This window comes from Lissotriton vulgaris, chromosome 10 (assembly GCF_964263255.1).
Source record: "Lissotriton vulgaris chromosome 10, aLisVul1.2, whole genome shotgun sequence".
NCBI classification, from domain to species: domain Eukaryota; kingdom Metazoa; phylum Chordata; class Amphibia; order Caudata; family Salamandridae; genus Lissotriton; species Lissotriton vulgaris.
Window position 1 is genome coordinate 467,058,494 of NC_141698.1, and position 16,505 is coordinate 467,074,998.

The 16,505-nt window shown below is 44.8% G+C and overlaps 1 protein-coding gene across 1 annotated transcript in view; it reads left to right on the plus strand.

Annotated features, from left to right (window-relative positions):
* Window positions 1–16,505, plus strand: part of UBN1 (ubinuclein 1) — a 753,548-nt gene that overhangs the window by 462,688 nt on the left and 274,355 nt on the right. The gene's annotated exons all lie outside the window — the stretch shown is intronic.

The following is a 16,505-nucleotide window of genomic DNA, read 5'->3' on the forward strand; positions in this document are numbered from 1 at the left end:
AGAAAGGGGCAATGATATACTTCTAGTGCTTGAAATGAGTCTTGAAATGATTTTCCTGGGCTTCAGTGAAATTGTAGGTCTGTTATGGCAGCCTTATGATGGGGCAAAGTTTGGTTGCCTGCCAAGAAGCATAATCACACATACTGCTCAATGTTCTACACTTAGTAGTACACCTACAATTATTGAAGCAACATTTACTGAATCTTAGAGACATAAGGATTATAAAAAACAAAGCCTAGAAATTCTAAAGAGGTTTTTACGATTTTCTTTGTTTAGTAAGCAATGTGAATTTTAAACCTGGCACCTCCAGTACTTACTTCCAGGCTATCACTCAAAGTAAAACAAATCCTGAGGTTTTGTTGAATTGAACATTCTGATAGATACTTATAACAGCAGATACCTCAATGGCATATAAGTTGCACCCATGCATGCTTACGCCACTTCCTTTCTTTCTGCATCTTCAGATGAATATCCAATTCTTCTCCTTGGTCTTCAGACCCTTTTTTGTCAAAAATGTTACAGTGTGCAAGGGAAAATGTCACCCTCGAAGAAAACTGAGTACAAACTGTGTAGCGACAAACATATGTCCATGGTAGATCCTCATTAAAGAGCTGATTACAAGTCTTGCGTCCTTGGGCTGCTAGACTTGTGGGGGCATGGCTGTGGCGGGCCAGCCACCGCCGCACCATCGGTCCAACTGCCCCATTACGAGTTGAGCAGTCAGACTGCTCTGGGACCGCCGCCAGGGACCTGCCATTGTCTGGTGGTGTTGTGCTATATCAGGGGCGGCTGGTGACATTTGAAAGTGGTGAGGCGTAAAATGATTGGCATACTGCACCGTTCCGAGCGAGCGCAGGGAGCGAGCCTGAACCACCATTAGGAGGGTTCGGGGGGTTCTCCATCTGAGAAAATTTTGAAAAAAGAGAAGAAAAATCGTGCATTTTCAAGCAAATTTGAGAAAGCAGGAAGGTTAATAAAGCAATTGTGAAAGTGCAGTTATTACATTAATAGATGTCATAACATAGGTAGCTGCTTATTCAGTATAACCACAGAGCTTCATACATTCCGTCCCATTACGCTGCTGAATTCAGACTATAAGACTTTCATGAAAATCTCAGCTCTAAGAGTAGCAGAAGTTAAAAGAGCCTTTACAGAGCATTGGGAACCACGCATTACCTTTACCACGTTTCCATTACAACGCATGTGACTTTACCACGCATGTCTTTCCACACAGTTTATAGTGTTTAGGTGCTACTGAATGTACTTAATATGCCATTTCATCAGTAAAATCTGTTTAGTCCCCAAGTAGAACAAACACTAGAAAACTTTTAAAAACAGAGATAACAATGCATTTCTGAGTACCTCACTCACAGATGTTTTTTATTTAACAAACAAGTAGCAGCATTCAACTTTGTTTACTTTTTGTAAATGAAATCAAGACGTCTCTCTTTAAGAGTAGCGAACTTGTCAATAACTTTAATGTTAAAGTCCGGTATTTTTTGGACTAGCTTGCTCTCTACAGAGAGCATTGCCAAAGCACTGAGTCTTTCCTCTAGCATGGTGTTCCTGAGGAATGTCTTAATGCGCTTTAAGGCTGAAAAACATTGTTCAGATTCGGATGTTGTCATTGGAGTGGTAATGACAATTTTTAGTAAAGTCACTGTTTCTGTAAGTGACTTTTCCATATTCAGTTTATGTATTAAAGCCAGCAAAGTCAAGGCCCTTGTGGCGTTCCGGTACACAGGCATTGCGTACAGTACAGTCAACTCTGTTCTCGCTGCTCTTTTTTGAGCATAGGATATGCTTGCACAGCCTCATTCAGAGCACGCTCCGGGAAGGATTCATCATATTTTGCAAACTATTTACTTTGCAATAATAAGGCATTCACCAAATGTTTAGTGAATGAAAAACGTTCTTGTGCCTGCACAATTAAAATGTCACATATCTAATTTGCTATTCGAACCAGAGTGTTGATGTTTTTCCTGCGGTTTGCAAAAGTAGAATGCTCTGGCAGTTTGCTCTCTAAGTTGTCAACCCCATCTCTCACTTTCCTTATGCTTTGTACAAACGTAGTGGTACATTCTTGCACTTTGACAGTATCTACCTCTCTTCCTTGTAACTGATTGTATAACATGTCGACAGCAAGCATTATTTCATGAAATAAAAACAGTAAGAACTGAAACTCTCTCTTGTAGTGTTCTAACAAAGCCACGGGCTTTATTCTGACTTGTGTAATCAAACTCATCATTGGCTTCTATGGCGACAAAACATTTCTCAAGGTCCTCCCTATGTTCAAAGATTAGGTTGACTGTACGGATGTTAAAGTTCCAACGAGTTGACAATCCCCTTGGAACGCTTTTGTCCACAATCTTATGAAGGGCTTCTGTTCTTTTGGGCGAACGTGAGAAGAATGCTGCCATGCCTCCTATATCCTGAAAGAAAATGTGTGTCTCGTTGATCTTTGATACTGCCTGTTGCATATTAAGATTGAGTTGGTGGGCGTAACAGTGCACATAATGAGCATTAGGGTACACATCTCAAATTCTTTTCTGTACTCCACTATGGCTTGAACTCATTACGGACGCACCATCATAGCTTTGTGTGATAAGTTTTGTTTTTGAGGCAGTTCCGGAAAAATTAAGTTCAGTTGACACAGTATAGCTGCAGTAATGGTTGCTGCACTGCACTAGAGTCTCTTAGGTGTGTGAAACCATAGAACCTCTCCACAACGTCTCTTTCATTGTCAAGGTACCAAAACACTAATACGGACTGTGTTTTAGTGGCCACATCAGTGGTGTCATCAGCCTGAATAGCCAAAAAGTCTGTGTTTTGCAACTCTTGCACAATATGGCTTCTTATAATTTCGAGCATACACTCAAGGAGTTCATTTTGTATCGTTTTAGAGGTGCTCTTAAAGACTGTAGCACTTGCTAAATGTGTTTCCAAATCCTTGAACATGCTTGCTATTAAATCCACTAGGCCTCTGAAGATCCCAGGTTTTGAGGAACTTTCTGATTCATCATGGCCTCGCAGTGCCAGTTGGAAAGCACCACAGTAACGAAAGCAATCAATTATCTTCGATAGAATTTGTCCGTTCCTATCAATGGCTTCATTGTGTTTCTGTATAGTTTTGCGGTATGCATCGTTTATCTGCTGCTCAATTGGTGCGTCTTCCCCCAACATTCCCAGTCTCGTCAGGTTTTCCATATGCTTTCTTGTATATGCATGCTTCTTTATTTTTTCCGACAAATGCTTCAAGTCTGTGATTCCTTGATGTGTCCAAGAAAACTCACCACCAAAGAGCAAGCAGGGTAAGCAGAACAGAGAATTTCTTAAAGGGCACCCTGTAAGCCAATCAGCTTTTGTGTACCAGGCATTTGAGAATGTACGTTTTGAAATTTTTCCTCTGTCCTGGGAAGTTTTCTGTAGGTTTATGTGAGGCTGATGAGGTCCTAATTGCTTTAAAAGTAGTTTCTCTTCAAGTGGCTATGCCTGGAATGACCTTGTATTCAGCTCTTGTACTGTATTCATGATGCCGATGCTGGCCTTACCAATATAAAGAAACCTGTCAATAATCAAAGTTCAACGTATAAGGTGCAGTGCAATAATATCACATTTCAATATAAATACATATATCTTGTGCAGTAGCTCAATACATCTCCAACAGCTCCCCTTTCCACAAAATGACTGCTAAAAATACAGCCTTTCTGCCTTCTGCCTCTCTGTGCCATAATGGTTGGTGGAGGCACTGAAACAGACACTGCTTGAGGGCCTTGAGAGTGACCACATACATAGCCCTAACTCACATGTAAAAAATATAGCATCAGTTTCCTTACCTTTAACACTGGTGTTTGCTGGGTCGTAGCCGGGGTGAAAGAGCAGCAAAGGAGGATGGGGGCGTCTTGTTGTTCGCCGAAAAATTGCCTCAAAATGTGGTAATGTTTCAGGTTGTCAGGCTTTACCAGGTGCTGAAAATTAAAAGATAACAATTTATTTTTGAAACACTAGGGCAATCAAACAAAGACTGTGGGGGAAAAACATAACGCTCTAATTTTTTCCTTGCAGTTTACATGCAACTCTTAGATGACAGTTAATAGCTCGCTGTTGTATGTTAGGATTTTAACTTACAAACTGCAAGTAACAAAAGAATCTCTCTGACAAAAGCAGTGACCTAATAATGAATAATGAGCATAAGAATGTTATGGCACTCCCCTATTGTAAATAAAATATTGAAAGGACAAAATGTCGAGAGGTAAGTGCCCAGAGGTAAGTATTGCTTTAATATTCTTAATTCCATGAAGATATATACATTGTGAAGGTATGTGTATGTGCAGTTAGCTATAGAAAATCTATAATACCTTTTGATGTTTGGTTCCTCAATAGTTTGTGCACAATTTAGTCTCTCACAATATCCTGGACTTGACATTCAGGAGACACAACTCCTCTGTCAATGACTCTATCGCAATCTCTCTTCCTCTTCCCTGCCCACCTCAACCTCTGACAGCGTCCTCAAGTAATTTAAAGGACTTTTGACCACGGGAAAGTCATATTTCAGGTGTTTAAGTGTGACCCTGCTAGTGAACGTTTAACTTTAATTCAGTTTGAGACCATTTGGGCTTTAAGTCGCAAAAAATGAGTCGTAAAATTGACGGTTCATTTAAATATGGCCCCCCAAAATATGTCTTTCACAGAGCACCGAAAATCCTTAAAACGATACCGAGCTGGGTCAAGAGGCCCCATCGAGCCCACGCCTCCCATGAGTAGGTGTATTTCAATGATTCCCATAAAACTAGCAAGGAGGTATAGGAAATGCCCCAATATATTCGAGATGGGGAGGATTTACTATTTTAACTCCAGTCCTCGAATATTTGGGGAAGTTTTGTCTGTGAGCATTGATGTACATTAACTGTAGCATAATTTTGGTGATTTCCTGTTATGCTTGTTACATGAAATTCCTGAAATTAAGGCAATTACACCACACAATTATGTACCACTCTTGGCAGAAAATTGAAAGTGCATGAGAACAACATGAATGACTAGAGCGTCAGCAGCTATTGCTTGCAGTGCTTGTGTTTGTTTTGCTATTTTTTTGCAGTAAATATGCCTTTGTGTCCAAAGTGCATGCAAAGAAGTACTTCACACTAAAACAAAACCCCAAATGCCTGTTTGTATTTCATATGTAATTACTCATAATTTCTCAGATTTTTCAGAATGTTTGCATAATTACATAAAAGCAAATTTACACATATCTCACACACCCCTAGTTATAAGAGCATCCATCCTCTTCTTGTGCCTCTCTTCTGACACACATCGTCTGGGTACAGTTATTCAGAATAGGACTGCCTGCTTTGAAATAATTTGGATTTTAATTATTCAGGGTGTTTATTATTTTTTATAAAGTTCACCCACTATACCATTAAGGCAAGATTTTCTGTTTTCAGAGAGTTCATCTCGTTATATCTGACCTACACATTTTGTTATCTAAGTTCTCTAAGGCTTAAGTTGATAAATAGTTCCTATATGTGGGCAAAATTTGAATTTTTCAAACCACCACTCTGTTAGCGCCATAAGGCAAATCATTTATTTAAAAACGATTATCTCCTGATACTCTCTCTATAACTCTCATGCTTCGATTTTGCTTCATTGTTCTTGTTCCCTCTCTCATTCTTTCTGTTTCATTAATGAAAACCTCTATCGCCATTAACAGTAAGGCATATGATATATATTATTTTAATTGTGTTGGTTCAATTTTGTGGGATATATTTTAATGTAACGTGGATTTGTTCGTGCAGTATGCACGCGGTGCAAAGCAGGACAGGGGAACACAAACCCAAAAGGAAAAACAACCCCTGCAATGGTGTAGGAAGGCCTAAACCAAAATAGAAGAAAAACAGATTCTGTGCACATGCTAATGAAGCACGTGGTCCTAGTGTCAGGACTCGAAGTTACGTGCAGAATGAAAATTACGTGGAAGTTCAAATAAACGTCAAGCACAAAGGTTCATGTGGGTGAAGAATGTTTATAAGTCAATTGTTGGTCAGTACAGAAAATAATAGCCAGCGGACACGTGTTTCGTCCCACCGTGAAGGAGAAGTGACTCATCAGGGCTAGGAAGGACACAAGGGGAGACAATAAAAAAGAGGGAGGTAAAATTAAAAGGGGGTAAACAAAATATGTAATCAACAATTGAATGGGTGACTATGTGTGAAAATGAAAAAAATGATAAGTGGCTGTGGAGACCCTATGGTGCGTAAAGACATAATGTGAAAAAACCAAGAAACATAATGTCCCAACATATAAGTGAAGTTATGTTAAATGTTATGTTAAAAAGCTTGTACCGCGCACGTACATCGAAACGGTTTCTTGGCGCTCGAAATTGCACGAAATTATGTTTTAAAGCCATGGGCAGATGTAGTGTAATGATCTGAGAATGGGAGACTCAGATCCGACCAGAAACTGTACCAGGATGACCTAAAAGAAGACAAAAGGCAAAACATTGTTGCAGGTTGAACAACATGTGAAGTGTATTACCGTGAAAAAAAAAGTGCTGAACATGCGTACCATAATAAAGCTCGACTGTAAGCGTCATTTAAACTGGGAATGGAAAAGACATACAAAAGATAGCAAAAATCGACTATAGGTTGTGGGGAGTTGAAAATCATCTCGTATAACAAGTATGACATAGGTACTGCGTGGCAGGCGCGATCTAGGTAGTGTATGCAAAAGGAAAAAGAGAGTAACAATATGATATTCGAGGTAAAGAAAAACATTAGGCATCATGCAGTAAAAAGTCAAAATAAACACAATCGATGGATGTTTTCGCTTTTGAAACGTCCGCGTATGAAGTATTTGACTCCTTAAATAATATTTTCTGTAGCATATTCCCTACTGCACTACTGCTGTTTACTTGTATACTCTTACCTCTGTTATTTTCCCTATGTCCCATGTTCACTTACCCTTGCCTGCCCGGTGAGTCTGAGGGACTCACCCTTTGGAGGGAAGTCAGGGCACGTCTGGAGCAACTAGGGAAGCCCAGGAAACAAAGGATTTACCTTTGTGGGGACCCACCAGTCGACAGACCAGGGATCGCGAAGGAACCTCGAGCAGAAATGCCAAAAGCGGGCCCACGGAACACTCGTGGAGTGTAGGCCCACAATCTTCAATGCAAAAGGTGCTCAGGGCTTGGACTCCAAGTAGCCCAATGCACAACTTCCGGAAAGCTCGGGAAGTAGGTGCACTTGCAAATATGCACGGTGTCCAGGAGTTCCGGTCCCACGTCTCCCGTGATGGCTACAGGTCTCAGCTTTGCTGGGGACTCGTTTCGGCTTGGAGATGTCTGGAAGTCCGTGTCCTGTGTCACAGATTTTTCGGGATCCGGCGGGAGCCTCAAAAATGCAGAGGCTTATTTAGTGCCTGTTTGAATAGGGGAGTCACTCCTTGACCCCAAGGGAGATTTCTTCAGTCTTCTAGTCAAAATAGAATGTCGAAGGTCCAAGATATATGTTGCAGAGTTTCGTCCAGGGTAATCTAAAGTACTAGGGACTGGGTTCCTATACTTATACTAAGTTTAGGGGTTGGACTAACTCTAAGGTCCCACCTATGGGAGGATCTGGGGAGGGGGTGGTTACACCCCTTCCCCTTTGCCCAGTTTCGCGCCAGAGCTGGAACTGAGTGCCCCGGCAACCGGTTTGAACTGGGGTATGCACAGGGACTTCTTGTGTGCCCCAGGCACTGTCTGAAAAGCATTCACTGAATGCACCCACCTTGCCCCAATACACTAAAGCCTGTCTGGGGAGGTGGTTACACCTCCCTGGGCAGGAAACGTATTGTCCAGGCCTCCCCTGCTGGAGTGTCATCCAGCAGCAGGAGGTCAAACTTGTGTCTGTGGCAGCAGCATCCATTTTGTGATGCTGGGGCTCTTTTAAACTATTATCGGGTAAGTAAGTGTGTACATGTCTTTTCCCTCTAGAAGGGTGGAATTCTACCCCCACTGCTAGGACTGGCAGGGGGATAGGATTCCAAAGTGTTAGACACCAAACACAACATGTGTTGATGCAGCCATTCCAAAGTTAGCATTTACCGCAAGGTTATAATGCACTTAAAAGTATATGGTATGGCTGTATCATAGAACAGCAATAAGGAAGGGATTCCGAAAGCTGCCGAGGGGCTCAGCTCATGCTTGGGCACCCTCTCACACAAAACCAAGCACTCTGCCTTCAGGATTGTCAAAGCCTGCCATAGGAGTGATTTATAGGTGTATATGTGTCTATATATAAAGGTAGATACAAGTATACTATATCTAAGTAAGGGGTACAAGTACCACCTTACCCAGGCTGCAGCAGCAGACCTGTGGTGCCATTTTGGAAGGCTTACCAGGGGTGGCATAATACATGCTTCAGCCCCTGCTAGGCCTCTGGGGTACCTATGTCCTTGGTACCTAAGGTACCATATACTAGGGACTCAAAAGAGTAACCCAGTAACCAATCTGGAGTGTACCTAATGTACATGCAGTCAATTTAGAGAGGAAGCAGCTAGGCTGGGGTCCTGGTTATTTATTTATTTATTTATTTTATTTACGTAATTTTTTTAGCGCAACAAATACCCTGGGGTGTCTCGGCGCTGTGGAGCTACTGGGGTCAGTCATCCTCTCACTGGTTAAATAACCACGTTTTTAAGAGCCTGCGGAAGCTCACCAGGTTCGGGGCAGTTTTGATGGAATGTGGCAGAAGATTCCAGAGTTTTGGGGTGGCCACCAAGAAACGTCTATCTCCCCAGGTGGCCATTCTTGTGCGTGGCACAGTGAGGAGGTTGGTATTGGCCGATCTTAATTGCCGTCTAGGAGTGTATGGCTGAAAGGCTTCCGTCAGGAACCTGGGTCCTATGCCGTGTACTGCCCTATATGCAATGCAGAGGGCCTTGAATTTAATGCGGCTCTCTACTCTCAGCCAGTGGAGTTGACGAATGCCAAGAGTGGTGGAGTTGCGGCGAGGAATGCTCAGGAGAATCCTGGCTGCCGCATTCTGGATGGATTGCAGCTTTGTTATAACACGCTTCTGGGTATGGAGAAAGAGAGCGTTTCCATAATCCATTTTGGAGAAGACTAAGGTAGAGACCAGAGTCTTCCCAGCTGAGGGAGGGAGATAAGGCAGCAGCTTCTTAATCTTTTTCAGAATAAAGAAAGAAGACGACACAACCTTGTTTGTATGAAGGTCAAATACCAACTTGCTGTCAAAAATGATTCCCAGGTTTCTGGCTTTTTCCACTGGGACAGGTGGATAGCCGAGCTTTTCCGGCCACCAGTTAGAAGACCATTCTGGAGAGAGTTTTCCAAAGGTCATAACCTCGGTCTTGTCCGAGTTGAGCCTAAGACAATTAGAGGCCATCCAGGTACTGACCTCAAGCATAGCTCTCTGGAAGTTGGCTGCCACAGCGCAGCCGTCCTTATGGATGCCCAGGACCAGCTGGGTATCATCTGCATAAGATGTTAGCCGTACTCCATGTGCCTTTATTACCCTCGCTAAGTCTGCTACATAAATGTTAAATAGCATGGGACTTAGCGAGGAACCTTGTGGGACTCCACAGGGGAGTGCAGAGGTGGGTGAGTAGAAATCTCCCAGCCTTACTGTCTGGGTACGGTTTGCCAGGAAAGATGAGATGAGATCGCTGGCCAGACCGTTTATCCCCAGGGCTGTGACACGGTCGACTAGAGTGACATGGTCGACCGTGTCAAAGGTCGCTGACAAATCCAAAAGGATGAGGACAGCCGCCCCTCCCTGATCCATGATCGCCCTGATCTCGTCAGAGGCCTTTATCAGGGCGGTCTCTGTCCCATGCCCTTTCCTAAAGCCAAACTGCGATTCATCGAGAAGTTGGTGGGTCTCAACGAACTCTGAAAGCTGTCTATTCATCATGGATTCGCATACTTTGGCGGCAAAGGGTAGACACGCAATGGGTCTATGGCTGGCGACGGCTGTAGGGTCTAGGGAGGGTTTTTTCAGAAGGGGTTTTATAACAGCCTTCTTCCATATACTAGGAAATTGTCCTGTCTGAAATGCAGTGTTGCAGATCTCCATAAGGGGGCGTGCAATCACCTCTGTGAGTTTTTGCATCACAGAAGGAGGGCAAGGGTCCAAAGGGGAACCCGATTTAGTGGATGAAATGAGAGTGATAACGTCATCAAGTGAGGCAGGTGAAAAACATAAGAAAGGGTCATAATTATGATGAGAAGGTACCTCTATCACACTACCGCCTCTGTGTTCAGTTTTAATATCCCCTTCAAATGAAGCATATATATCTGCCACCTTTGTGGTGAAGAAGGTGGATAGATCATTACAGAAGGTCTGTGAGGGCTCTACCCCCGGGCCAGAGGGGGGGGTGGACAGAGTCGTAACAACGGAGAACAGCTCTCTGGCAGAGTTGGCGGCGGTTTCAATTTGTGCCGAAAAAAAGACCGTTTTTCGGGCCACAATTGCCTTTTTGTAAGTCATAAGGGCATCTTTATAAATTTGTCTGGCTATGGGGCAGTAAGCTTTTCTCCATCGCCTTTCTAGGTTCCTACAGTGTTGGCGATAGAGTCTTAAATCTTCATTATACCAGGCAGCCGAAGGAGATGCTCTGTTAGGTCTCGTAAGTTTTTCTGGGGCCACTAGATCGGCGGCACTTCGGATCCAATCTTGGAAATCTATAGCTGATAATGCTGAAGAATTTCCTCCCTGAGGATGGGAGGAGGCAAGGGACTCTAGCATCTGAGGAATGTCAGCGTTTTTCCAAGCACGTGTCCCCACCCTAATTCGGGGTCTCGGAAGTAAAGGATGTAATGCCCGTATATTTTGCTGAAATATAATAGCCCTGTGGTCTGACCACGTGATGGGAATAATGTCCAGCACAGAGATGTCAGGATCATTAGTGAACAGGCCATCAAGGGTATGTCCAGCTTGATGTGTAATGCCCTTAACTAATTGGTGAAGTCCTAAATTAGCGAGGTCAGTCGTTAGTTGAATTGTATCAGAATTATCCTTCTCTTCCAAATGAAAATTAAAATCTCCAAGTATCGTGTAATTTTCTGAGCCGACAACATTGTCATTTAGGTCAGAGAGAGTGGAGAGAAAGGCGCTGCGAGGGCCAGGCGGTCGGTATAATATTATACCCTTTAGGGCTTGCTTGGGGTTAATGCTAATCGCAAAGGCAGCTGACTCACAATTAGCAGAGTTTATAGGATCGAGTGTGGTCCGGTATTTGTCCTTGTAAATAATTGCAAGGCCACCACCTCTTCCTATGGGCCTATCATGTCTAGCAACGCTAAATCCATCTGGGATAGCGTCGCAAAAATCCTGACCAGAGCCGGCATCTGCCCATGTCTCAGTAGCGAACAGTAAATCTAGGTTATGAGCGATGATAAACTCCTTGATGTGAAAACTGTGGCAAGGAAGTGAGCGCGTGTTGATAAGCGCGGCTCGACAGCCATGCGGAGGAGCATTGTTTGGAACGTGTGACGAGATATAATTAGGATCTAGATGGGCTAGAGGGTGGGAATGAGGAAGTTGGTAGCCACAGCCTGGACAGGGGGGGGGGGGGGGGCTAGTGTCCCTCCCAACAGTGAGAGAGACGGGGGTACAATCCTGATGAGCGTTACCTGGATTCAGCTCTCTTAAGTACAGGGATGAGTACAGCAGTCGGGGACCAGAGGTTATGGCCCTGGGCCGTGTCCGGCCGCGGACGGGCGCAGACTGGCTTGGCTTTGGCGCGCGCCCGCTGCGCCAGCCCGCTGCGCCGTCTGTTGTTAGTGCTCATTTATAGGCTGTGAGGAGGGTGGGAGGCCAGCGTGACTAGAGCGCAGCCCAAGCCCACACCCAAAATGGCGCCCGCCGCAGCCTGCAATCAATGAGAGCAGCTGGCTAGCAAAGGAAAGGTAAGATAGCGTGGAGAGGGGTGTTAGAGTGCCTTTGACTAATTCCCCATTAATCTAATACATTAAAATGCCCCCAGAAAGATTTTCAGCACGATTTAAAAATAATGTTAAAAACGAGTGCAGTCACGTTTTAAAAGCAGCAATAACAGGTACTGGTCTCAGGTAGCTCGCAGCCCTAGTGCTCACCCAGGGAGAGCTCAAAAAGGCAGCGAACAGCTGAAAAACGGCCAGCTAAGTAGTCTGGGAGGGTGGGAGGCCAGCGCCACTAGAGCGCAGCCCCAGCCCACACCCAAAATGGCGCCCGCCGCAGCCTGCAATCAATGAGAGCAGCTGGCTAGCAAAGGAAAGGTAAGATAGCGTGGAGAGGGGTGTTAGAGTGCCTCTGACTAATTCCCCATTAATCTAATACATTAAAATGCCCCCAGAAAGATTTTCAGCACGATTTAAAAATAATGTTAAAAACGAGTGCAGTCACGTTTTAAAAGCAGCAATAACAGGTACTGGTCTCAGGTAGCTCGCAGCCCTAGTGCTCACCCAGGGAGAGCTCAAAAAGGCAGCGAACAGCTGAAAAACGGCCAGCTAAGTAGTCTGGGAGGGTGGGAGGCCAGCGCCACTAGAGCGCAGCCCCAGCCCACACCCAAAATGGCGCCCGCCGCAGCCTGCAATCAATGAGAGCAGCTGGCTAGCAAAGGAAAGGCAAGATAGCGTGGAGAGGGGTGTTAGAGTGCCTCTGACTAATTCCCCATTAATCTAATACATTAAAATGCCCCCAGAAAGATTTTCCTCAGGTAGCTCGCAGCCCTAGTGCTCACCCAGGGAGAGCTCAAAAAGGTTAGCAGGGCCCTAGCAGGGCCCTAGCAAGAATAAAGTCTATAAATCAGTGAAACACAGCAAAAAGTGGGGGCAACCATAGTAAGCAGATTCCACTCTCCTACATGAGGAGCAAGGCATGTTCCGCCACTTCCAAGTCCAGCAACTTAAGGTGCTTTCTAATGAGCTTCAGCTGTCTCTGTGTCTTGTGGGACCCTGTTTACCTGTGTGACTCCTCCAAATACCTGACTTGTGCCTCTAGTGTACTACACTCATCCTTCCTGTCCTTGTTAATTCTTGCGGCTATTGCTATATAGGCTCTTCATACCACTGCCTTAAGTGTGTCTCCCACAGTAGGGCGTCTGATGTGTGTGGAGTTACTTTTGTTGTGAGATACCCTTGGATTACACCCGTTTTTTCTTTAACGGAGGGCTCATAAGCCAATAACTTAGGATTGAGTCTCCTTTGCTGGGATCGAGGGCAGCTGGTGGGAAGCTGAAGTGTGAGTGTGATGGGGACGTGATAAGAGAGCACTGCCACTCCTATTTCTGTTTAAGTAACTGCAGACAAAAAGGATGTGGTGACTAAAATGTTGTCTATCCTAGCATAGTTCTGTAGGGCAGCACAGTAAAAGGAATAACTCTTCATAGAGGGGTTCTGAAACCTCCATGCATCCACTAGGCCCGCCTCCCCAAGCCACTTCAATCCCTGGGGAGTGTATAGCCCTCCCAAGCCATCCGCTGAATCGAGCGATCCATAAGGGCATTAGGAACTAAATTGAAGTCTACCCTAATTAGTATGTTTAATTCTGAGTTGGTGAGGACCCTTTCAATTGCTTGCTGAATAAAGGATTCCTTGTGTTCATTAGGGGCATACAAACAAGCAATCGTAAAGGTATGAGTGGGGAGTGAGTCTCTTAGGGAAAGCACATGGCCCACAATTTCAGACTGTACGTGGAGCACATGCCCCAGAAAGTGGCTAGCTAAGAGGATCTCCACCCCGCCTTATTTCCGGGGTCAGATGAGAAATATTGTCTATCATACCATTTCGATTTCATATGGCCCCAGTCCCATCGAAGAAGGTGCTTTTCCTGTAGGAGACAGACATCACTTGCTTTGCCAAGAGGGCCAGACGTTTGGCTAGAGTATTAAGTCCCCGGACATTAATCCAGTTTCGAGGGTGGGTCACAGCCCCTACTTCCTGGATCATCCATTCACTGAGACCATGAGCAGGGCCTGGCTGGGAATGCAAACCAGCCCTGGCAATGATGTCCGACGGATGCAGTGGAGATGGGTGGGGGGACTGATGGTGCTGGTGGGAAATACTGCTGCTGTGCTCTTGTTACAGGGTGTCGATATTGCAGCACTGCTGTAAAACCGGCCCCCAGTGCCATAAAACGCCCCACTGATCCAAAACTGGCCCCCACCTTTTCGGCCCCCCGGGAAAACGCCCAGTGCCTGCTATGGCCAGTCCGACCCTGACCTTGAGCATACTTTGTGGCTGTGTCATAGAAGATGGGATGAACGAGTATGTAAATGGTGAGCATCATTGGAGTAGGGCGGAGAAGAAACTGGGGATGTCAACAACTCCACTGTTAACAAGTAGAGATTCGTAGAGACAGGGTCTATGTCGCTGGTGAAATTCCTGCAGAAGAAGGATACGAGCAGGATCCCCCCGCATCCGGTTGGCAAGTGAGTAAAGTCATGAAATGTGAAAGAAGCCGTCCTCAGCCCAGGGAGGGGGTTGCTTTGTAGGCAGAGCATCTTATCTTTTTTGCCATTGGATGTATCTCGTGCAGGAGGACTACAGGCCAGCAGGAATAGAGTGAAACTTTTCCTTACTCCACCGTGGAGTACTCTCTGCGGTTAAGCTGCTGTATCAAGGACGAACGTACCCTATTGCTTTTCTCCGCTGATGGTTTGTTCAGTTTCTTCCGGGTCTTGGGTTCAGTGCAGTGCACCATGTGGGGCTACGGGGAGGGGGGCGCTGATGGTTGGACAGCACGGCCTCCAGCTTCTCTCATTCTATTCCCAGAATCGAGGCCTCCTCCTGATGTGTGCGGGATGGCGTGCGTCTCCCCTTCCCATATAAAATAGAGGCAAAATGATGGCCCCACCTGTAGCGAATATGCTCCTCGCATAGCAGTGAGGTTACCGGTTGTCTCTGCAGTGTAATAAATTAAAGGTCCTGGTAGAACCAGATCCTACAGCGGTTTTGGAACATGCAGTACTGGGTACCAGCGGAGCAGCGTAGGGGCAACACGGAGAAATTTCTACCCAGAGTTTGTTGCAAATTTAGCAACAACAATACCCTCTACGTTCACTTGATGCTCATGAAGCAAGAAAACCTAACACATTAGGTCATGCGACTGCATGTTCCAAAACCGCTGTAGGCACACTGTAGCCTTAGTTAACCTTAATAACACTGTAAATAGTCCTTCACTTTTTGGTTTATCTTACACCAAAATAGAAAAACGTGAGTACGGTGGGGAAGTTGTGCCCCCGTCCTGAAGAAGGAGCACCAGCTCCGAAACATGTCGACGCACACCAGAGGTACTGTCCATAATCATGACAGCTGATTACCTCAAACTGCACTTCTTTTACTAGTACCAGCCCGAGGTTGAATAAAAAATGTTTCTTTAACACCTACGAGCCAGGTACTTTTTAACCTTCACCACATCCCACCACTCACATTGTTCATAAAGTACCCTACCACTTCCACCACACGCACCACACATATCCATACTATAAGTGCTCCCACGTAGTCGTAGGTCGCAGCACGCCACATCCCGTTAGAGGGGTGCGAAGGCCCCAATGATGAAGCATGACACCAAGGGGCCTGTTGGTGTGTGAGGGGAATTTTACAAAACATTGAATGTCCCCACATCTGTGGTCGACATTACCCCCCCCCCCCCCCCCCCCCCCGGGTCCACAGTGAGTAGGATTCGTTTTGTTTATGTAGCTGTAACATGACCTTATTGATGTTGAGTATCTTAAACATGGACATGAGTGGTGTGATCATACTTCCGGATTCTTCGATGCCTATCATGTCAATGGTGTATGGATAGTTGTTCATGATGCAATCAGGGTTGTGTTTCTCCTTGTTCCATTTTTCAGGAAGTGGTTCCCTAGAGGGGGTACATGAGTTTGGGGTACCTGAGTTTGAGGCACATAACCCCCTAGGTTTTTCTTTCTGTTGTGGAGTATGAGCATTTTTGAAGATGATTTAGAAAGTTCTTTTCCCCTTAAACGAATGACATCTCAGTCCTTAAGAGTCCTCCACAACATCTTTTTAGCAGAAGAGACATTTCTCTACCGTATGGCTGTCTGGCCGGCAACGAATGCAAAGAGCATGAAGTTCTTTTCCAGTCTTTTTTCTGTTGAAGGAGAAGCATTTCACAAATTGTGAAGACATTTCTGACAGGAATAAAGCTGTAAAATTGTCAAAAATCACTAAAAAGCATTGGAAATTGAAAACTGCACATTTAGATGTATAATAGTGCTACTACTTCTTCCATAAACTCTTTTTCTTTTATTTCTTTTCCTCACCAGGACCATGTTGGCCGTCTTCACTACTTATATCACAGCCACCAGCCATGTTAAGCCTCTGTATTGTAAACTAATGAGGACATGTGCAGCTTGGTACTTTAGACATCTCTGATCATCTACACTACCTAGAAAGAGCTTTATAGCATTGTCAGTGGCCCATATGGTCATTGGTGTTGAGGTGATAAACGTTTCCCATTCTACTTATTTTATCTGATTATGTTGTGTGCAGTTGTGCTTTT